Source organism: Balaenoptera borealis, assembly GCF_965194805.1.
Source record: "Balaenoptera borealis genome assembly, chromosome: 8".
Lineage (NCBI taxonomy): Eukaryota > Metazoa > Chordata > Mammalia > Artiodactyla > Balaenopteridae > Balaenoptera > Balaenoptera borealis.
This window is the reverse complement of record NC_138865.1, coordinates 55364021-55388773: the sequence shown is the minus strand read 5'-3', so window position 1 is coordinate 55388773 and position 24753 is coordinate 55364021. Positions and strand designations below refer to the sequence as shown.

Here is a 24753-nt window from a genome sequence, read left to right as displayed (position 1 = left end):
TCTGTAATTAAAGTCATTGAGCCAGCTGTGGGTATCTGCTGTACATCTGCATTTCAGGGCTAGGGTGAAGAATGCTAGAAAAGGAGTGAACTTGGAGCCAGGTAAAGACATTCTGGGTAAGGATCATGGATCAAAATCAGAGCTGTTTCTCATCCACCAGTTCTCATCATTATTTCTCAGTTTTGTAGAGAACTAACTGAGACTTCAGTGTAAAGAGAGCAGAGAGAAGTGTTCCCAGCATTTCTTTAGCATCATGGAGACTGGGTGGCCTTTTTTATACAGATAGGGGTGGTGAATTGGAAATATTAGGTCCAGTCCAGTAGTACTTGGGTCAAAAGAAGAAAAGCTGTTTTAGTTTAGGTCCAGAGCAGGTGCCAACACAGGATGAGGAAGCAAGAGATTTATTGGTGAAAAAGGTGAAGAAGACAGAGGAGGTCAGAAAAGCCATCAGTCTGTAACTTGGACTACCCCTAGTGAAGGAGAGACAAGACCCACAGGTTCGATAGGAAGAGTCTCAGACCATAGTGCAATGCTAAGAAAGGTTTGGCCAGACTGTGGGGGGTCTTTGAGCAGAGGTCACCTGTCAGAGGGGCTCTGCATCTCTCAGGAGTGGACTTGCTTTGGTATCTCTGCTGTGCTCAGTCATTGGCTGGGAGCACCAGTGGGCAACAAGGATGTGAATTCAGAGGACAGCATCTGGGGTCGTCTGTCCATTAAGCTCTGCAGCAAGGGATCTGGGTGGCACATCGTTATGGCCTCAAAAGAGCTAATGTAAATAGTAAGCAAGGGGGAAGAAAGACACTCCTGCCCTAATATCTTCATCTTGGTTCAGAATACGAATGGTACCCTGACTTCATATTCCTCTTAGCTAAGCAACTCTCTTTAGAAAAACCTGGGTAATAAGGTTGATCTATATAAACATTTGCTAAGTAAACAATGAAAAGAGTTGATTTCTATCTACCACTGCATGTGTACATAGTCATCTTTATGTTCTTTCCTTTTTTTCTTAAAATTCTCCTCTAGCTGCTCAACTCTCTCCCTGAATTCTTGCCATGAGTGAGGGTTTCATTTTACACGTCAAATTTAAAGCATACACACAAACACACAGGTGCACAACTTGAAGACTATGCCTGTTTCTCTGTGTCATTAGGAGATGTGACAATAACATGCCCATTCACCTAGGAGCAGAGCACAGAGGATTCCACCTTTTCTGTTTCATGGGTTCTTTCATTATTTAAGTGTAGATCTGAGTCACAGCTCTTATCAGTGTTCTGAAGCCTAGTGTCTTTTGAATTCTGGAAATTGTACTCTGTTCCCCTTTTGATAGGAATGGAGTAGGATGGTCTTAAAATGTTTGAGAAAAATCAGGGAGAAGAGAGTTGGCTTTATATTTTGGGGAAGTTATTTAAGTTTCTTGAGTTATTTGGCTGTTTTTCCATCTTACATATGCCAAAGGAGATGTCTCAAAACCCACATATTTTCTCTTCCCTATACTTATGAAGGCGATTTATTTCCTCATCTGAAAACATAAGAGCTTGGTGAAGATGGTCTTTAAGTTTTTCTTAGCACTTTCATTTCAGCAACCATGTTTCTGACAAGTGATGGAAATGCCACAGCTTAGCTATAGATCAAGCCCCTATTACACACAGTACATACCCTCTGATGGAATTCCTGGTGTTACCTTTTCTTTCCTTTTTCTTTACCCACTAGTACTGTGAGGGTAGACTTCTCTACATTGTTCGTTTGTTTCACTTATTTTTTTGTAAAAGAATCCTTGTCTCCTCAAGGTAGATATCCATCTACCTTAATGATAAAGTAGATTATTTTTTAAGCATAACTTTTTTCCCCCCTCCTGTAAAGGTTTGCTAGGGTAGTAGAGTTTCTTTTCATTGACATTCTGGGACAGATCTTTAAATTCAACTACATCTGGTCACTTTGTCTCAAACCGTATTATAGCTATTTCTCTAAATCAGACCTGAACTAAGTAGGAACATCTGTACCAAGAATTATGAGGCCCAGCTGAACATTTTGGACCAGCATGTCCCATCTCACTTCTTTCTGCTTTAACCTTTTAGCAATTATCTTTACAATCCTTAGAAATAATAATTAAAGTTGGTAGAAGAACAAACAGAATACTAAAATGGATTTCAGCTCCAAACAGCAGGTATATATAAATGTCAGTGGCTTAAATATGGTTATAAGAATGTTTTTATTAACTTCCCCCCACCGGTCTTCTTGAGATCATGTTTAGCCTTTGCTTCAGGGAGTATAACGCAGCTAATCAGCTTGCATAGTTGGCAGCCATTAACTGGGACACCTGAAGGTACTTTAAGACTTGATTTTCCCAGACAAACCGGCTGTAGAAGTAGGTATGAATATAGGTCTAGGGGCATTGTGAAGTCTCTCTCTACAAAGACTGTCACTCCCCAACACAGCAACTGAAAATACTTTCAAAGTTAAGCCGATGGTTTTCTAAGTGGACCCTTTCAACAATGAAAGTGGGTTCTTCAGCGACACTGCCTCCCCGCTCTCTGTACAAATCTGTGAATGTGTGCAGACAGAATTGCTGATTCTCAAGCATTATAAGCTGGTTGAGCCTTGTCTGGTGGGCGACTATGAGTTTGGAGACATTTATAAATATTTTGGTGCATATTCTCATATACCTCTGAAATACTTCTCCTTCTGCATTTTAATGAGGACATGTCTTTAAGTGAAATTATATGCTGATAATGTTTTCCTATCTTTTACAATTGAATTACTCTTCACTCATTTCCCCATTTTACTATATTTGAATATTCCAATCAGGAATGAGGTTATTGGGATTAATGGAAAGGGACCACTGAGAGTAGATTGGATTCTTTTTCCATAGCGTTTGAGTCCATTAGAATAGCCAGAGACAGGCTGTCAAGTGATTGATTTCCTTCCAAAAATCAGGGACCCTTGTTCATTGCCAAATAGAATTTACTTATATCAGGCAAACGCAGTTTGTTACCAAATGTCAAGATCTTTAATCAAGTTGAAAAGATCTATACTTTTATTTCAAATCTACTTCTTAGTTGATATAATCCCGAAATTTCGTCTGGGGCTATTTGCATTTTTGGCCTAAGCTAAATATATCAATATTTTAAGGGCTAGTGATAGGATATTCATCCTTTGGCTCAGTTTCCTTCAAACCAGAAGTTACTTATCCTTTCACATTGGGAACAGATTTTCTCTTTCTTCCCTTGGCCTCTGAGTAGCGTTGATTTTGGGGATCAGATGGTAATGATATTGGGTGGCAGGGCTACGTTGGGGACCTTTGATTGAGTCCATGTAAGGTCTCATTATTTCTCCCTGTTACTTAGCAGCAACTCTCAGAACTGGAGCTGGAGATTTTTTTGGCTCCAAGAAAACTTTCTATTCAGTATTCAGTAAACACTGAGTGACCTCCTTGTGCCAAGAACTCATAACCCTGACCCAATCATTTCACTACCCACTGGTATTTAAATATAGGTGTGTATTCAGATAACACAGTGGCCAGTTACTTAAGTTGTTTAAATTATTATTCTAATCTGATCAGAATTTACAGCTTCACTATCTTAATTCTTAGTAAACTATGAACCAGAATATGGGCATAAATATACTTTGCAAAATCCTTTTGGTAGGAAAAAAATTTAACAGTGTGGTTTTCAGTGCTGTACTTTATGAGTAATGCTGTAACCTAAATCCTACCCATGGGACAAAAGCTTGGCTACATTTACGTTTTCACAGAAAAACTAAATGAAGAAAGAAGAACAATAAAATGATAATGTGAGGGCATGTTTGTATGTTTAAACTTCTGTTATTTCTACATCCCTTTCTCTCAGCCTGGAAGGAAATGGCTGCCTCCCCTGGAGTTATAAGAACATTATAGCCGCTTAAAAGCTCTGGTCTTAATCCACGCCCATCATCAACATTACAGTTTCTATAGAGATGATGACTCTTCCTTAATGCTGTAGAAGTCCAAAATGTGAACCAGTTGCTCTGAATTGTAACTTTCCAAATTCTAGTCACAACTCACAGAGCAAACTTGTAAGAAGTAGGAAATTCTAAGGCGGGGGTGGGGTCATCTTTTCTTACAACAAAATGTGCACGGGTGAACAGAAAAGTCAGAATACTAACTGGTATTCTCTGGATCCACTGAAAGGCAGGTCAAGCCAAGGAGGACGTCTGGTGCCAGGTTGTGATGGGTGCAAGCTTGAAGTAGAAGACGAAAGTTATCACAGACATAGTTTCTGACTGTGTCCAAAAGCCAAATGCAAGAACTTTTCTTATTATTCAGTGACTTTTGTTTTAAGCTACCTTTATCTTCTTTTTCCCTCTAATGGGGTAGAGAAGACACAGTTATTTGGAAACTCCCTTGTTTCCTGTATTTACCTGTGTCCCTCCCTAAGAGCTCTGTAAGGTATAGAGAGAGAACATATACTACAACAATAAATTGCTTCCATGCTTTCCTGGATCTAATGAGATTCTCTTTTGGGAGCTGGTATTTCTACATTCCTGGATTCTCTAAGGAGTACTCTGGTGTGCCAACGGGCAGAAAGAAAGTCGCTGTTTGCAGCAGGAAATCAGACTGCAATTGGAGAAGCAGTCTTCATCATACGGTACAAATTCTAGCACATGGCAATCTTCATGCTTCCTGAGGAGCAGTCCTTACGAGTCTAGAAATCCTATAGAAACAGATAGGTATCTTAGAAATGATTTTTTGTTTCTTGCCCTATTCCTCTGGATGAATAACCGGGTTTGAATCTAGCAGAGATTTGAGTTTTTAAGAGACACTGTCTCTGGTCCTTAATCCTAACATAGCCACTGGCCACGTACAAAATTCTTCAACTTCTCACATTTCTGTTTTCCCATCTGTGAAACTAACACTGTTGAACCGTAAAATGCCATGGGGTGCCAGTTTTGATGCATTTTTATGATATGCTAACTACCTTAAAACTGCAAGGGGAGTTTTGACATATCAAATGTAAAGTAACCATATTTTCCAAACCCCAAATCAGGAAACCTGGTCTGACCATCAGAAATAGAATTTTTAGTCTTAGTTCTCCTGGAAATTTTCAAATTTCATTCAACATTTAGTTGAATTCAGAGGCTGGGATTGATAGATCAATGAGACATGTTCTCTGTTCTCAAGGAACTAAATATTTGTAATAAGTTGGGTGTAGTGCTGTCATCAGTGTATTTTCATAGAAAACCAATGAAAGGAAGCCTAAAAATGATGGAAATCTCTTAAAGTTGGAGTTCTCCTTGTTGATATTTTCTGTGGGCATAAATGGACCATTGGAGACTGGAACCATGTTCCATGTTAAATATCAGTGCTCCCAGGGTTCTTAGCTCTCATATCTTCTCATTCTCCATACTTTCTCTTGGCAAACTCATCCATGCCAACCATCATCTACTCCCCACATGATGCCAACACTTCCATATCATCTCCAGACAAGTTTCTTTCCTAGGCACAGAACTCTGCTTTCTTTCCCCAAGGCACCTCATTCTCCGCTTCTCTGGAATCAGATTCCTAATCTAACCCATATACTTGCTTCTCCTCCTCTGTTTTCTATTTTCTTGAAGGTGCTACTATCCACTCTGCTATTCTGCTCAAATCCAGACTGAAAACATAGGCAGAACCTGAGACTTATCCCCTTCATTCAGTTGGCCACCAAATCTTATGACCATTTCCTTCCCCACCAGCCCCTTGGGTCTTCATAAATTCTCATCTGAATAACTGCAACAATCTGAAACTGGTCACCTCATCTCTATCTTACCTCCTCAGGGCCACCTGCACACACTTCCAAACTCATAAGTCCAAGCAAGACACTGGCTGCTTGAGTCTGTCAGTGACCATGATTCATGATCTGGCCCCTGCCCACTGTACACGTTCTGTTCCCATCACTTGCTCTCATGTACCTCATGCTCCTGTCATGCTAGATGACTTAAAACATACCGAACAGAATCAGATATCTCAAGCCTCCATGCCTTTTCCCAGACTGTTCCCTCTTCCTGGAACAAGAATCTTCCCTTCCCCACTCCCATTCCCCTTGTTCAGCTAGTAAATTCCCACTCATCCTTTAACCTCACTTTAAAGTCTTTCATAATCCTTCCCGGAAGAGGTCATTGCCCTTGCTCTATATTCTCATGGCATCCTTGGCTCACCTAGATTTTTCATTTTATTAATTAAGGTAGCTTAACTGCAGTAAGAAATAGTCTCTAAAATGGATAGTGGTTCAAACACAGAAAATTGTTAATTTCTTTTTCCTTTTTTTACACTTTTCATTTTTTATTGAATTATAGTTGATTTACGATACTATATTAGTTTTGGGTGTACTACATGGCAATTCAATACTTCCATAGACTATACTCCATTTAAAGTTACTATAAAATAATGGCAATATTTCTCCGAGCTGTACAAGACGTCCTTATTGTTTGTTTATTTTGCATGTAGTGGTTTGTATCTCTTAGTCTCCTATCCCTGTTTTTACCCCCTCCTCTTCCCTCTCATGTATTAGGTAAGTGAACAGGTCATGGGGTGGGCTTCTTGCATGCAGTCATTCAGGGAACCAGCTAATGGAGCCTCTGTGACCTTTAACAATGGACTCCAAGGTTTTCCTGAGACTCTCTCCATTCCAAACAGACTTGAGGCAAAAGAGCCTGGAGGAGGGAAAGCGGGAGATTTTTATGGGCCAGGCCTGGTGGTATCACCCATCACCTCCACCAGCTAAGACTCAGTCTCAACCACCTTATCTGCAAAGGAGGCTTGGAAATGTACTCTAGGTGTGTGCCAGAGATGATGAGAAGATGGTGGCTTTTGGGAACATCTAGTCATCTCTGCTACATCCACGTACTCATTCGAATGGCTATGCCCTGAAAGGAAGAAATATGTGCTATAGTCAAATATGTGCTATAGTCATGGAGCTCCTGACACATGATAATACTTGAGTAAATGTGTGTACACATGAATGAATGAAAGAATCAGTAAGATAAAGGACTACTCTGGATTTAAATAATAATTCTAAAAATCAGCTTGAAATAGAAGTATAAGATTTATATTTTTATATACCTTTATATATTTATGTATCTCCTTCATTGAAATAGTGTTTGTAAAACACACAAAATATAATTATTATTGTCCATGGTTGATAGATACAGATATTCAAAACTAACTTAAAATTGACCAAATTAATTCGGGTAGTTTAAATTGTCTAATTAGTAATAGCAGTCATGGATAGAAATTAAATTAAAAACAGATATGCACACGATATCTATAGGGGTAAAGTGGTGTAATTACATTCATCTAACTTATATATTCTTATCTGTTTCCAGGATTAAATTGAATTTTAGTTTAATGAAGACCTTCTGCCTTGGTACATAAATAAAATCAAATACATAAAAGTATTTGATAAGTTGAGCATCTTGGTGAGAATTGTATGACTTAGAAAATGTCAACATTCTTGGGAAAAATAAACAGGCAGAAACTTTCTAAAACAAATACACAGTTATGATTGAGAATTAAAATATAAATCGAATGCACAGGGTGTTTGCTGATTGTTCTTCATTTTTGTAGTGTTAGTGAGTATTCCGTCTTTTTATCTGACATCTCACTGTCTCTTTTAGAGGATATTTGAGTCATTTTTGTCTATTTCTTTAATCAGTTTAACAAAAAGAAACGTGTTTTCCACAGGCACAGAAGTTCTCACAAAGAAAGTGCACTGAAGTTTATTAGTCTTCTCTTCTGACTGTAGCTTTTAAAAACTATGGCATTGCATGACTAAAGATGGCCACCATTTTGAATAATAGAGTTAGATTCAAAATAGCCTACACTTTTTGGAGAAATAATTTGTAAAATGTGAGTTCAGTAGTGATCAGCATACATTAGTCTTTTTGAAAGCAAGGAAGTAAAAACACATCAATTCTAGGTAACTTTAAATTTGGGTCTTGATCTTTTCCAGAAAGAGAGTTGCACTAGTGTAGCTAGTCCATATCTAGAACTTGAAGAGCTGTGAGTGGTCCTGAATACCAAGTTCTTGAATTTGGAATGTACCCAGCAGGAGGTGGGGAATCCTGCAAGCTTCTGAGCAGGGAAGTTACATAGACAAGATGGGTTGTGATGTATATTTAACTGTAAACTCAAGGAATGGTTGACCCTGATGAGAAAAGAACTAAGAGAAATTAATTTTAAATGTAACAGGCATTAGGTTAACTGGAAGGATACATTTCCAAGAATTAATCTTGCAATTCTACCTCTACTTGTATCATACTGGTTAATTCTTACAAAGCAATGTGGGAGAGGAAATAAGATAACCTTTCATTGCACCCTGCCTCTTGATGATTCTATCAGATTTCTCTTACTGCCATAACGAATTACCACAGATTTGATGACTGAAAACAATACAGAAGTATTACCTCACAATTTCTGTAGGTCAGAAGTCTGGCAAGGCATGGCTGGATTCTCTGCTCGTAGTCTCACTGGGCTAAAATCAAGGTGTTGGCCAAAGATGTATTTCTCTAGGGCAAGGGTCATCTTCCAAGCTCCTTCATGGTTGTAGAACTCATTTTCTTCTCATGCTTCCCACATGGCCCCCTCCATCTTCAAGCCAGCAGTGGCGGGTCAAGTCCTTATCACCCTTTGAATCTCCCTGACTTCCTCTTCTGCCCTCAGCCCAGACAAAGCTCTGTTTTTAAGGCTTCCTATGATTACATTGGGCCCATCTGGAAAATCCAGGATACTAACCCTTTTTTGAAGTTAACAAATAAACTTAATTATATCTGCGAAGTCCCTTTGCCATGTTAAGCAATATATTCACAGAGATGACAGTAGGGAGTGAAGAGCCCAAAATTCTGTCCCCCACAATGATACTGACTGTACTGTATAACAAGAGGCCATTTATATATAAATTATAGAAAATTATACTATCCAAAAGACTACGGGTTTAAAATTATTTTAATTTATTATGAACTATTGCAGACATTCAGGAAGGATATGATGAAATTAATATGATGAACACCCATATATTCCTTACCAATATTACCAATACCATAAAAAGGTATAAAATTCAAAATGTATAAAAGTTGAAAAGTTAAACTAATATGAAGATAATATGGAGATAATATAATACCTATTGTAGTATTCATTATAGATATTATAAATATGGTCAAAGAGCTTCATGTATGTTAAAAGCTTAGGTTTTTATTTGTTCCTTGAGCAGCATGTGCTTATGATGATAGTAATGGCTGTTATTTACATTGCTGTGCTTAATTTCTGCTGTACAGCACAGTGACACAGTTGTACATATATTCTTTTTTATATTCTTTACCATTATGGTTTATCACAGGATATTGAATACAGTTCCCTGTGCTATACAGTAGGACCTTGTTGTTTATCCGTCCTATATATAATAGTTGGCATCTGCTAATCCCAAACTCCCAATCCATCCCTCCCCTACCCCCCTCCCCCTTGGCAACCACGTGTCTATTCTCTATATCTGTGAGTCTGTTTCTGTTTTGTAGATATGCTCATTTGTGTCACATTTAGATTCTACATATAAGTGATATCATATGATATTTGTCTTTCTCTATCTGACTTACTTCCCTTAGTATGATAATCTCTAGGTCCATCCATCCTGCTGCAAATGGCAATAATGGATGTTATTTATTGAATGCTTATATATGCAAGTCACTATACGAAGTACTTAAGATATATTATCTCCTATCTTCTCAGCGATCCAATAATACTGTTATGTTTCCTGTTTTATGGTGAGTAAACTGAGGCTCAGAGAGGGAGGTCGTAGGAGGCCTGGGTGAAGAGATTATTCCTTGCATTTCTAGGATTTACTTAACAATTTGTTCTTCACCAGAGGAGGTTTGAGTAGCTCAGTGGCAAAATGAGACAGTGAACAGAAAAGGGTTTTAGATTCAGACCTGTATTTGAGTGCTGATTTCAACACTTACTAACTCGGCAAATTCCTGAAACCCTTTCACCTCCAGTTCCTCATTTGTAAAGCATGGCTAATAACAGACACCTTCTGGGGCTGGTGCAAGATAACACGTGTAAAGAACCTGGTATGTGATAAGCTCTAGATAAAAATTCTCCAGTGCTTCCCTCTAGAGTAGCTCAAGTGCATCTGGTTCTAAAGCCCTGAAATAACTCAGGAAGTCAGATGCGGGTGCAGGCCAGCTCCTCCTTATCTGGTAGATATGTAACAGGATGACAGGATCCACCTAGAGGCTCAGATCCATAGGACCAGAGGTGGATCCCTGTGGGTCCAAGACCCCTATGTGATGCATACACATGGATATTCCAATGGAATAAGTCTAGGAGCCTGACCACGCTGGACGTGGCCTTGAAGACAACTTATAATCACTGAATTTTGACATTGTACACCAGTCAATTAAGATGTGCCAACTTAGCAGGAGACTTTCCTGGCATCCATCCAATGAGCCACATGCCAGAATGTTCTAGTGGCTCTCACATTAATATGTATTTCTGTGTGTCATTTTTGATTGCTCTAATCAGACTTGAAATGAATCCAAGAGGTTTCTACAACTCTGAGACATTAATTCCTCAGTGCCCCCTCCCTCCAGGCTCGGTCTGAAGGCTTAATTCGGCTCTCTTATCTCTCTAGGTATGTGGAGACCAAAGCCAAGGGGCTGTTTTCCTGCGGGAATTTACACTGATTCGAAGAGAGAGCCTTCATGAAGATTTCCTGTCTGACCTCTTGAATAGTCACAAAACTGAAGACCCGGTACAGTGCCTCTTCTATTTATTCTTAGAAACACAGAAGTTCAGTTGCTAATTCTGCCTTGTGGTGGTGGTTGGTTTTAGCAAATCTGTAGAGGTTTGGATGGTATTTTCTCATATCTATTAGCAGGAGAGGGAAGCAGAGTGATAGGGCAGTGGACAGACTGTATGGGGCAACTTTCTAACTTTTCCTGTGTCTGGTGTCCTTCAAACATTTTACTGGAGTGGTAAAGTTTGTTTGGGGCAGCATGTGGAGAATTCACATTAAAATAACTGATGTTTTGCCAGTGAGTCTGAACATGAAATGGTAATAATTTAAATGAGTGAAGAAAAAAGGAAATTTATATGTAAAGCCCAAATTGTTGTATGGGTCAGTGGAAACGCCACCATCTTCCAATCCTGGCTTCTTTGTGGATATTTTTACTTCGAAGTATTAGTCCTATTTATCTTATGAAAGTTTGTTTCTCTGGTTGTGGTTTTAGAAGAAAAATGAAAGTCTAGAAAATGAGCTCTCAAATGAAAACAAGTAGTAGAGTTGGAGATGTCAAGATATAGATCCCGCTCTACTTGCAAATTAAGCTGTGATTTGTAATTTGTACTTGATGTGAGAATTGGATGGATAATTTCTAAAAGTTCTAAGTGTGGCTCTTCGTGGTGATGACCTTGTACTCAGAAGTACATTGAAATTAGAGGATGCTGTATGCACAGCAAACCAGTGGATTCCTTGTCCAGTCGTAAAATGGTAGGATCCCAGGAAATAATGCCTTAGAATACCTCCAAAGCAAATACACCTCCTCTACCCTGCCTTCTTACAGCCCTCTCTCAAGAAGGTGTTTTGGCATCTTTATCTCATAAACTTCTCTTCCAGACACTGAGTAAATTAGCTCTCGCTGTAGCCACTCACAGGCTACTTCTTACTGTTTTGTCATTTCCACCTTCTCTATGATGGACATTCACATCCTTTTCAGAGCTTGTGTCCCAGCTGTTACCAGCCAGGGTTCTTGGCCTCCTTAATCAATAGAAATTGATCAGAGGCCAGATAAGAAGTTTAGGCAAGGCTATACTGGGGCCCCTGCTGCAGCAGAGGAAAGTGAGAACAAGCAACAAGCTCCCTTGCTAGCTTGCTCGCTGAGGGTGGGGCCAGCTGGTTCCTTATATGGGGTAGGGGGTTTGTCCAGGGGTTGGACCAGAGGCGTGGCTTAGGTGGTTTCCCCACCCCTTAGGTGGTGTTGAGTGCAGGGGGCATGCGCAGTACCTTGCTTTTGCTCCCTACCCCCTGCTTTTGCTCCAGGCTCTTCAGAAGTGGCAGCTGAGATTTTTGGTCTCTTTGTATCTCATTGTCCAGAATTTGCCCCAAGTGCACAAGTACTCAGTTATTTTCAGTCCCTTATAGTTTCTTTGTATTTTGTTGCTTGAGGAGGCTTTTGTCCAGGTGCAAGCACTGCAGCAAAGGGTCCCAGGTCCCAGCCCATCTGACAGCGTCCGTGGGTAGGAGCGGTATTGAAGTTTCCCAAGGGCGCTATAATTAATTTTCAAATGCTTCTTATAATATATATTATATATATAATATACATATTATATATACATATTATATATATTTTATATATATATGTTTTAAGCTCTGAAAATGCAGAGACTGCCTTTTAAACTTTCATTGTTTGCTCAAGGCAGTTTTGGTGATTCACTAATGGGACACACACATTGCCACTGAAGTTTTATTACTTCTTAAGTGAACGGTATCTTGTAATTATATTTTAATTTTGTCCCGTTTGATGTTATTCAGTATCTGAAGTAGATTAGCTCATTTTGGATTTGGTTTATGCAAAGTCCTGGAAGTGCTGCTATGAGATACTATATGCAAACTTCATGAGCTAGTCTAATTATTACATAATTTATACCATAAAGGAAATTGAATAATATGAACTAATTATGAACATAATGGAATTATCAAAGTGGTGCCACTAAAAATAATTTTTGTCACCTGGCAAGCATTGAAGGGTGTTGCGAACATTATTATTACAAAGTATTACATTGATTTACATCATAATAAAAATTGCATGCTGGGCTTCCCTGCTAGTGCAGTGGTTAAGCATCCACCTGCCAATGCAGGGGACACGGGTTCGAGCCCTGGTCTGGGAAGATCCCACATGTTGCGGAGCAACTAAGCCCATGCACCACAACTACTGAGCCTGGCTCTAGAGCCCACAAGCCGCAACTACTGAGCCTGCATGCTGCAACTACTGAAGCCCACACACCTAGAGCCCGTGCTCCGCAACAAGAGAAGCCACCACGATGAGAAGTCCGCGCAACGAAGAGTAGCCCCTGCTCGCAGCAACTAGAGAAAGCCTGTGCGCAGCAACGAAGACCCAATGCAGCCAAAAATAATAAATAAATAAACTTATTAAAAATAAAACAAAAAACCTGCATGCTGCCGAATTTTCTCAAACTTACTGAGGTCGCAAGTAATTGAGTGGGTGGAAGCATTTAAGCCGAAAGAGAAATTACCGACCAACACAGAGAGTCAGACCTGGAGCTGTACAAGAAAATGTGAGGGAAAAGGAAAGAACAAAGCTTCCTGAATACCAGAAGGTAGTTCAGCCTTCTAATAAGTTTATGACATTCTAACAGTTTCTTTGGAGGGTGTGTCTCTCTATCTGAGAACTTCATTTGGCCCACAGGCTATAAAACTTTTAAAGTGTCACTTTATTTTCCAAAGAGACATGAAAAGATGAATCACCATAATCTCTGTGTTTGTCTAAAGGAAAGAGTTCAAACATGAGTTGTTACTTGTATTCAGAGCCAGAAAAGTGAAATTCCTTTTGTGCCTCTTTTGTATGTTTCTGCTACATCGGGAGGAAGCAGAATGGTAGAGTCATGAACAAGAAAATTTCCTGGTATGGGTCACAAAAACCACTTCACAAAGGCAGGTGAGTGAGAGAGGAAAAATGGTTGCGCAACATTATCTGTACAGTTGTACCCGCTTTCACGTAGATCCTCCCTAGTAGCCCAATGACATTTATGCACATATTTTACCTCCCTTACCAGATTAGTAGCTCTGTTCCTTGAGGCCAGGATCCATGTAGATTCTCACCCCCTTAGCATATTACCCTGCTCTTGCATATGATAAATGCTTAGTTGTGTTAAGTGTCTGTTGATGGAAGAAGCCCACCATGACTTTTCTCTATTGCCCTATGGTTAACATTTTTATATTGAAAACACTTACAGGATTCTATCACAGACTATGCATGAAAAGAGTCTTATAAATGAAAATCCTTCTAAATACAAAGTGATTATTGCTAAAATGGTATGAAAGACTTCAGTTTTTAATGAGGTGATAAACCGTTTGGGATTATTTTACATATGGTCCTTTCAAGCCAGGGTATGTGAATTTGGGGATGTTTGCCTACTAGAAATTAATAGTTGTGGAAGTAACAAATTTATCCCCAATATGTCTAACATTTTGGACAGAGGTAGCATTAACTGTGGGAAACACCTTGTCATACTTCTGGGTAAAATTATTGCCATCCTCTTTTTAGGTGTTTACTTTTTCTTTGCTCATATTCTTTCTTTATCCTTTCAAATAACTTTTGAAAACCAGAACAGCCTTACTTACAACTTGTTTGTGGAACTCTTTCACCTAAAAGCTTAATTTTGGGGGGTCATTTTTGACCTTTAAATGTCACTTCCTCAACTCCTCCTCAGCTAGGGTTTTTCGGCATGAATTGACTTTGACATTGCATTAGAAAAACTTTTTAGTTTTCAGGTTTTCTGCAGGGCAGAAATAGAGACACAGATGTAGAGCACAAAAGTATGGACCCTAAGGGGGGAAAATGGTGGGGGGTGTGTGTGATGAATTGGGTGATTGGGATTGACATATATACACTAATATGCATAAAATGGATAACCAATAAGAACCTGTTGTATAAAAAAATAAATAAAATAAAATTCAAAAATTCAAAAAAAAAGATAATTTGTTTATGACCTCACAGTTGGGAAGATTCTCTTAAGACGTAAAAAGACCAACCTGTAAAGGAAAATATTGATGCTTTAAATTACATTAAAATTTAATATATCATTAAACATTTAATGTCTAAAAACTTCAAAAAGTAAAAAGTAAAAAGATAAGATACAAGCTGGAAGACATTTTTTGCAATGTATATAACTGGCAAAAAATAATATCTATAATATATAAAGAACTCCTAGAAATTATGTTTAAAAAGACAAACAGTCCAGTGGGGGAAAAAACCCAAAAGTCATCAGAAAGAGACATGGTTAGCTAATACTCATTAAAGGTATGTTCAATCTTACTAATCATCAGGGATTTACAATGTAAAATAACAAGGACATGGCATTTGATGCCCATCAGATTGGCAAAAAATTAAAAGAACTGACAAAGGCAGTGTCAGTGAGGAAGAAGTAATTAGAAATACTCCTGTTTTGCTGTTGGGGTATAAATTGGTCTAACTACTTTAAAGAGTAACTTTCCAATGTCTCTAAAGTTGAATATGAGCATGTGCTACATCTCACCAATTTCCCTTTAGGAATCTACCCTGGAGAAACACTTACACATATGTTTAATGCAGTGTTGAATGTTATAGCCTAAAGTTGATAGAAAATCTTAAATATCCATCTGAAGGTAAATGGATAAATAACTTGTGGTTTATTCTTATAATAAAATGCTATCAAAGCAATTCAAATGGATAACTAGATTGACATGCATTAGTATAAATATCAAAAATATAATGTTGAGGGGGAAGATGATACCATTGTGTAATATGATACCATTTATATCAATTTTAATATCACATAACTATTTATTAGATATTATTTAGAGAAAATGTTTATATATAAAAGCAGAGATGGAAAAATATGCTGCAACCTTGTAATGTTGGTTGCCCTCTGGACAGAGAGAAAAGAAGGGGAATTGGATTGGGAAGGTGTGCATTGTTCACTTTAAGTTTATAATATCTATAATATTTTATTTAAAAACATATGGTGAATGGTAATATATGTTTAAATGGCTAGTGGTTTACAGAACAGTTTACTTTATTATTCATTTCAGTTTTTATGGTTCAAGTGTCTTTAAATACATGCATAATAAAACTTTCAGGATAGTATTTGGCAAGTAATCAGCACAAAATAAATGCTGTTTTTATTAGCAATGGTTGAACTGACAAATCTTTGAGGCATAAAATGACAAACCTCAGTGCCCAAGATTTAATATATACACTATTCACATTTTTGCCTCACAATATAATTAAGGAGTAGTCAAATGTAGGACAACAGACCATAAGATCATGGGGCCTCCTATCAGTTCATGAACTGCAACTCTGGTAAATAATGTCAAGATGATGAATCTCAGTATTTAAGGAGAGGGACTACTTTTTCACACTTGACCTTTGGAATTAACTGAAAAAACCATTATCATTTAAGAAAAAAATTTTTTTTCTATATCCAGTTCTAATTTACTTACAGCTTATACAGTTCCTAGCTGCTGAGATGTCCTCCATTTGCTAGGATTCTGTCGTTAACTCCAAACAACAAATAGATAACAAGATTAATTATCTAAAAGGCACCGAAAGTAATAAAATGTGAAACACTAAAAATCCTAACTCCCATGACAGCAGATTTTTAAGATCAAACAACCTCTCAAATAAAAAACATAATTCTCTTTAAAAATTTTAACATCAGTTAGAAATACATAAATAACACATGTGAATTTTAGGACTCTTTTTGAGCACATTTTCAGGTTTCATACTGTAAGGTCCTTCTCCAAAAAACTTTGCCAGAATGGTGAAATTTCAATATTTAATAAACTATTCTAGGCATGAATTCAACTTTATTCCTCTAAGCTAGTATTCAAATTCCTGAGGTAGTCTCCACTTATAGTTATCCTAAAGTAAACTAGCACACTTTGAAATAAATATCAAATATCTCTAGTAAAAGTTATAAATGTGAGGAGTTGACTATTTGCTGCTTAACTTTGGAACTTTCCTAATAAGCTTAAACTAACTCTATGGGCTGTGATTTAAATTACACCTCAGAAAATCACTTTGGGCACCAAAGAATAATTTATTGCTTCCTTAATATAAAGAGCTAATGTATCTCATGGAAAGACAAATCACTTTCGAAGGAGTTCCTTAGTTGTTTATAAGGTAGTGCTCAAACTATTAGCCTGTGTGATGAGTTTAAATGCCTATCTTTAATACGCCATTTATGACTTAGTTTTGCATGGAGGTCCATCAGTAGTTGAAGGCAACTAGAGAGGAATGGTTACTGACTCCTCTGGCAGCTGGACAAGGTCATTTGGCCAGATATCTGCATAGAGAGGTGCTGAGAACTTTCTGAGAGGTTAGAGGACAACCTAATGGAATCATGTGACTAAGAGTCCAAATTCTTTCACCCGAATTTAAGAAAATATGAGAGGATATGTGGGTTGTGGGTAGGGGCAAGATGTCCCTTTGATGTAGCACATCATCTTAGAGGTTATTTTTAAATTTTTCTAATATGGAGAGATGTGGGATTTTTTTAGAGTAGATTCTATTTCAGGGTAGGTAGAAATGTAGGCTTTTAAACAGATTTTAATTAGGTTGGACAATTGAAGCAAAACATTAAAACAACATTATTTACTAGCATGGTATTATTGATTAGATGTAGTCTCTAAATGTTGATTTTAAAATTCCGTATACCATTTTGCTTTTGTTAATAGTAATTTTTAGGTAAGAAGAATAATGTCATATTTTTGTTTAAAAAGATAAAAATAGAACTATATAGAACTACTATATGACCCAGCAATTCCACTCCTGGGTATATATTCGAAAAAAACAAAAACACTACTTCAAAAAGATATATTCACCCCAATGTTCATTGCAGCACTATTTACAATAGCCAAGACATGGAAGCAACCTAAATGTCCATCAACAGATGAATGGATAAAGAAGATGTGGTATATATATATACAATGGCATACTACTCAGCCATAAAAAAGAATGAAATTTTGCCATTTGCAGCAATGTGGACAGACTTGAAGGGCATTATGCTAAGTGAAATAAGTCAGACAGAGAAAGACAAATACTGTGTGATATCACTAATATGTGGAATCTAAAAAGTACAACAAACTACTGAACATAAAAAAGAAGCAGACTCACAGATATAAAGAACAAACTAGTGGATACCAATGGGGAGAGGGAAGGAGGGGGGACAATATAGGGGTAGGGAATTAAGAGGTACAAACTATTAGGTATAAAATAAGCTATAAGGATATATTGTACAACATGTGGGATATAGCCAATATTTTACAATAACTATAAATGGAGTAAAACTTTTAAAAATTGTGAATCCCTATATTGTACACCTGTAGCTTATATAATATTGTACAGCAACTATACTTCAATTAAAAAAACAGCATAATTACTCAGTGAAAAGTTTTGAAAAGGGACACATTTTAGTTTTCCTTTGTGTTATCTTATTTGATTTTAACTTGATGTTTACAAACAGGAGAATGACTACTAAAAGAAAGAATAAAGGTCTGTATTACTTAAGTATATATATATAACTTTTGCTAAAAGAAAATATCATTATCTACAATTAAATTGTTTTACCAAAACTAAAAATGTGGAATTTGATGTACAAGTGTCGCTTATAGAGACAAAACTTGAGGAGTGGTTGTTTTTTTGGGTTGAGGCTTTATTTCCAACTGGCTGTGAGACTTCAGGCAAGTCATGTACTTTCTGAACCTTGTTTTCCTGACATTTATTTTATTTACTTATTTTTTACTGAAGTATAGTTGATTACAATGTTGTGTTAATTACTGCTGTATGGCAAACTGATTCAGCTATTATACATATATATATTCTTTTTTTATATTCTTTTCCATTATGGTTTATCAGAGGATATTGAATATAGTTCTCTGTGCCATACAGTAGAACCTTGTTGTTTATCCATTCTGTATATAGAAGCTTACATCTGCTGACCCCAACCTCCCACTCCATCCCTCCCTTAATTCCCTCCCCCTTGGCAACCACCAGTCTGTTCTCTATGTCCATGATTATGTTTCCATTTCATAGATAGGTTCATTTGTGTCATATTTTAGATTCCACATATAAGTGATATCATATGGTATTTGTCTTTCTCTTTCTGACTTACTTCACTTAGTATGATAATCTCTGGTTGTATCCACATTGCCGCAAATGGCATTATTTAGTTCTTCATGACCTTTAAAATAAACATGTTCTGAATGATTCTGCAGCCTTGGATACTGTGTTTCAAATTAGATATTTAATGGAAACTTCAAATTCCTTACAGTTGCTGTTTGATGAACCTCTTTTGATCTCTACTCAAGTCATTTTTTATGCCAAAACCAATTATGTGTTTCTGGAGTCCGGTCTTCCCACCTACAGTAGACTCGCTTTCCTTCCAATTCTTCACAAACAACTGGCTGCCATTCATTCTCCATGTACCTTTAACAACATAATATTCCTAAAGCTCCACTTTGCCCTTCACACAATGTGTACTTGTATGTCAAAGCTAATTATCTCTTTTGGGAAAGTCAAGCTCCTCAAACACAGTTTAATGTCAAAACCCCTTAGTGTGGCCCCTGCTTAACTCTAACCTTGTCTCTGATGACATCCACTTAGATTTTCTTCACTCCAGCTTGTTCAGACCACACTTTGTTCCTGTATCAAATGATCAGTTCAGTGTTTTGCTCACAGGGCATCTTTTACCTAGAATGTCCTCCTCCGCTTTTCACTAGACCTTCCTTTATTAACCCAACCCTACTCTCCCCCTCTCCAGGAAGCATTCCCTCTGAACTCTCCTATAGCACTCACTGTCCTAGCTCATGGAACCAGCCAGTGCCCCGCCTTCTCAGGCTGCCCAAAGGACCCTATACAGATGTGGAGAGTCCTTGGTTCAAGCTTCAGGGCAGCCCACTACTAGACTCTTAATCTGCAGGGATGATCTGCCAAGAGGGGAGTCTGAGTGCAAGTCTGGGAAAAGAAGCAGGAAATCATGAGATCTCAGAGATTAGGTTATGGTGGAGGAACTAAGAAGGGACGAGAGGAAAAAGGGAAGTGAGGGTTTGGCCAGAAGTGCAGTGGGGCACAAGGGAGTCAAAAAATCAGACTAGGAATTAATTCTGGGATCCTGTTCCAAGAAGGTTGTCCATTTGTTGTAGCATCTCTCCTACTCTGCGTCCTCATTTATCTTTTCATACATACAGACCATCTGCCCTGGAAATCTTTCAGGCAAGGAGTATGTTTTACATTACTTTGCCCAGCACACAGAATAGAATTTTAAGCAGAGTAACAATGACATAATAACAATGAAAATATCAATAACTGCAGTAATGAGGATACCACCTATCATTTATTGTCTTCCTCTTCTGCACCAGGTGCTGCCTAAGGCACTTTGCATACATATCTCATTAATCCTAGGAAGAGGGTGATCCCTACCCACCCCCAACAGATGAAGAAATGAAAAAGCAAAGGAATTTAGCCAAGGTTGCAAAACTGATCTGTTACTTAAATGATCATAAAACAATGTACATATGAAGAATACTGATTCATCTCAGCACCTACTATACTCAACACACTAGTCCAGGTGCTACCAGGAGATATAAAGATAAGTTGAACTGTCCTGGCTCTCTAGAGGTTTAGAATATTGACATTTTAATTCTGTTGAAATGTTTTGTTTTTAGATAAGCTCACCAGAGTAATGGCAGAATGCTTAGATTATAGGTATCATTTTAGGATACCTCATCCTTTTAATAAGAAAGTCTTCAGAAATAGCACTTGATTTATTTTTTTAAAGGTTGAACCTGATTATACATATATGAAGCAGATTCAAAGGAGCTGCTGAAAATACAGCATTTCAGGTGGACTGTATTTTATTGTCGTTTGCAGTTAGATTCCCACATAGAGTTGTGGCTTTGCATACTCCATTGCCCTTCAATGGGTTTGAGTGTGGATTATGTATGTTCAAATGGCTGCTTGCCTCCAGTTTGAAAGTACAATTTAGTAGACCACTTACCACTGTTGGTTAGTATTCCAAGTTTCTATGGGGACTATTGATCTTCATGTATTACACAGGCCCCAAAGTATGAATTAGTGAGTGTATGGAGAATATATGCAGGAGGCTAAGCTAAATAAGTTGCTGAAAACTATGGTGTCCTGTGCTGAACTCCAATTTGGTATAATTCTTATGAAGAGCAAAAAAACTTGGCTTTAGCTTTTCAAGTACTCTACCTTCTTGGCACCTCAAAATGTATGACCCTCATGGGAATATGGCCAAAAGGTTGTGTCATTTAGTAGCAAATTTACTGTATGTGACTGAAAGCTCCCCAAATAGAGATATTTGCTTCTCTCTTATGTAAGAGAAGTTTTCTAGAGAGAGAAATTTGAGATCCATTATGATCAAAGGTACTAGGGACCCAGGCTCATTCTATTTTTCTCCTAAATCCTTCTAGCCTCTGACTCCCATTGTGTTGGATACGTTGTGATGCTAAATGGCTGCCAGAGCTCCTGCCATTACGCTCATTCTAGGCAATGAGAGGGAGGATGGGACAAACAATAAGGTGCTAATGAAGAAAAAGGCATAAACCAGCGGGCTCACAAGGGCTTTCCCAGAAGCTGCCACTTACTATTTCCTTTAATAGCTCACTGGTAAGGGCTTAGTTACACAGCCATGCCTAGGTGCAGGGGAATCTGAGCCATGCAGTCTTTACACGGTGCAGCCATGTTTTAAGGAAGTTTAAGGAAGAAGGGACAATAAATTCTGAAGTGAGCAGCTAAGATTTTCACCCACAGTGAGATACTAGGTGAAACAATAATTGTAATAAAATTACCACGGTTTGCATACTGAATGCAAAATTCATTTCCCAGTGGCTTTTGCATTTTGGAGGATGATTAAATCGTTTTGGCATTAGTGGTGATGGTTGCACAAAATACTAAGAACCACTGAACTATATACTTTAAAATGGTGAATTTTGTAGTACATGCGTTACAACTCAATTACAAAAATTTGTAGTCTATAAGTTTCAATCTAAAAGGAGAGGACACAGATGTAAAAATCTATATTTCCCAGAATGTAAGGAGGGTAGCTCAAAAGAGAGAGCAAAGGCTATCACAGCATGTCTCAGTGGTTCTCTTTTCTGTAAGGACAGCTGCCTCCCACACCAGGGCTCTGCCTGATGCTGGAGTGGAAGGAAAATGCAGGATAACTGGCTGAACTGTGGAGCATTTGGTGCTGATGGTGATGGCTATGAGTATAGCGACAGCAAACGTTTATCATCTCTCAGATACTGGCTATATTTGTTATGTATATGAGAATCATAATAGCAAACATTTTAGATAATACCAAGATAATCTTATGAGAAAACTGAGGCCCCTGTTGGTTAACTAATTTGCCAAGGTCACACCCTTTGTATGGAGTAGAGCCTTGTTTCAGATCCAGTGGTCTGGGTCCATGGTCCATCCTCTTAACTGCTACACTACACTGAAAGGCTTTCTCTTGCTGTCAAAAATGAGCTCTCTGATTTGGAGGAAGAAGTCATCATCTTTTACGGATTTTGTGATTTTTATAATATAAAAATTATATGTGATGATAGTTATTCAAGTGATTTTATGAAGGAGGACTGGACGGCATCTGTCTCAGGATTGCCTTATTCATTTTCATACTAAAATGCTCTCCTGGAGTAATTAGGAACGTGAGATCAATTATCAAGCCACATGCGCACGCGTGCGCGCGCGTGCACACACACACACACACACAGCTGAGGAAGGTGACCTGCTATGCGAGCCTTGCTTTTAATTAGATATTTAAAGCACATACTTCCTTTATCAAACCTCACCTGATACAATAAGACAAATTTCTTTCACTTTTTTCTTCCAGATGATCCGTTATGGTCCTGGTAAGTGCATGGCTTGCTTTTGACAGGCATAGCATCTTCTTTTAAAATTGAAGTTGTTTGCAGTTTTCTGACCATTTAGGGTACAGATGTTTATTGTACTCTTATTGCTATAATTAAACAATACACGTGAATCTGAAGATTTATTTTTTCACATTTATTTTTCAAGGCAGTTCAAAGCTTGGGCAGTCCTACCTTGGAGCAGAAATATTCTCTTTCAAAATGTATGTACATGGAGCTCTTTTGTATGTAATCAGGGTACATGGATGGGCTGAACACATCAAAACTTGGGGAAATTTACATATTTGTAGAAGTATAACTTTGACTGAGTGTTTTCTTTAGATGGGTGCTGCCTTATGCTATGAATAGTGGATGTTTTTGTATTTATGGCATATCTGTTTCCATACCATCATTTGACTTATTCTGTGACTATCTTAGGGCAAACATTAGGACAAAAATTGTTCAGATATCTTAATTTCAAAACCAAAAATCACATATAGGGACATATGATCTCAACAGAGATATAATAAAAGGATGGTTTTAATGGAAAGACAGTAAGACTCTACCTGGCTTCTTTAAGGAATATCCATTATCTCCAAAGAAATAGAATGGTTCTGGCACATTTTTAAAAGTATTTCAGAATTTATAATTGTGCCTACTCAGATACAGACGTGGTGCGTATAAATGTGAGTCCCACACTCAGGTGTGCAAAGGAGTGACTTCGGTTCTTTTTGTAATCAAATTTAATTTTTCTCACACCACTCTGTTTGGTCTGATGCAGGAAGTTAATTTAGTCCCTTGCAGGTAAATTTAGTCCAAGTTAGTAATCTGGGTGCACAATTGTTTGTCTGTTGTATGCGCACTCATCCCCATCATCTGAGAAGCATGTATAAATAACACCACAGAGAAGAGGCGAAAGGTGCATGGTATATGGTTCTAACCTGGCCTCTCACTCAAGATGTTACCCATCCCACCGGTTCTCGGCATAGATGGGGTTTATGGCCACTCAAAAGAAAACTTGTGGTGGAGGGAAAGGCAGCCTGGACCTCCTGCCAGTGCTGACTGAGCTCTGGGTCCTTGCTACTACCTCCCTGCCCAGGAGCAGCCTCACCCATCACATTCCCGGTGGGAACTGTCCAGGTCTTGTCCATCTGACTAAGCATTATCAACGATAAACATTCTGGCAGACAGGCCACCATTTTCTCTTTCTCTGATAATCCCTGAGTCCCTCTGGAATCCATAGGATATGTTAGATGCTACTCTAGAGCCAAGTGAAACCAGAGTTGAGGGTGTGGACACGTGAGTTGCCTCTTTCATTCCTCGATCTGCACGTCATACCACCATTTCTACTCTGGCCACCAGGGTGACATGAGGACTTTTCTCGGATGCCTGACATCCCCTTCCTCTGAGACAAAGTGGGCAACGTCTTTTCTTCTATAAGATCCCGACACTTAAAGTAGGGGTACGTGCTGCCCTTTTTCCCAAGCAAGACCCTTTCTGGTGGGTGAGAAGGGCATCCAATTTCCAGACTTGTCTCACTGTCTTGAATTCTCTCCATACTCTACCTCCTCAGCTTCCATAGAAGGGTCTCATCATGTGGAGGTAGTTAGGAGAAGGATGCATGGGGAAAAAATGGTACACTAGGTCACATCTACTATCAAATATTGGATTTTTAACCTGAACTTCAGCATTTGAATTTAGAACTCAGGAATTCAACATCTTTGTTCTGTCGTGGTCTGATACTCTTTTACATGGGATTAATGGCGACCTCCATATCTTGTGGAGCAAATGAAAAAAATCAGTTAATATCTCAAATGATTATTCCACTGCACTAACTTATGTGCAACATTCCGTAAATTATATAAAAATGAATTAGCCAGGTTGTTTTACAGATTGGGTGATTTGGGGCATAATTTCATTGTTCCAGTTGAGTTTTGAAGATTCTTGTACTGCTAAACTCTCTACTATTTTGAATTTGCACTGTGGAATTAAATTTTATAGTTCTAATGAGCCACAAGGTAATTAAATACCATGACTAGGGAAAAAAACATTTTAACTGTGATTTAAAATAAGAGATATTGTTTTACAGATAGGA

At 38.1% G+C, this 24753-nt stretch overlaps 1 long non-coding RNA gene across 1 annotated transcript in view; it reads left to right on the top strand.

The window, feature by feature from the left end:
• Positions 1 to 24753, top strand: part of LOC309633178 — a 395503-nt gene that overhangs the window by 274629 nt on the left and 96121 nt on the right. Inside the window, exon 2 of the long non-coding RNA XR_014247357.1 lies at positions 10638 to 10757. This is a non-coding gene — a long non-coding RNA (uncharacterized lncRNA). The remainder of the gene's footprint in view (positions 1 to 10637; positions 10758 to 24753) is intronic.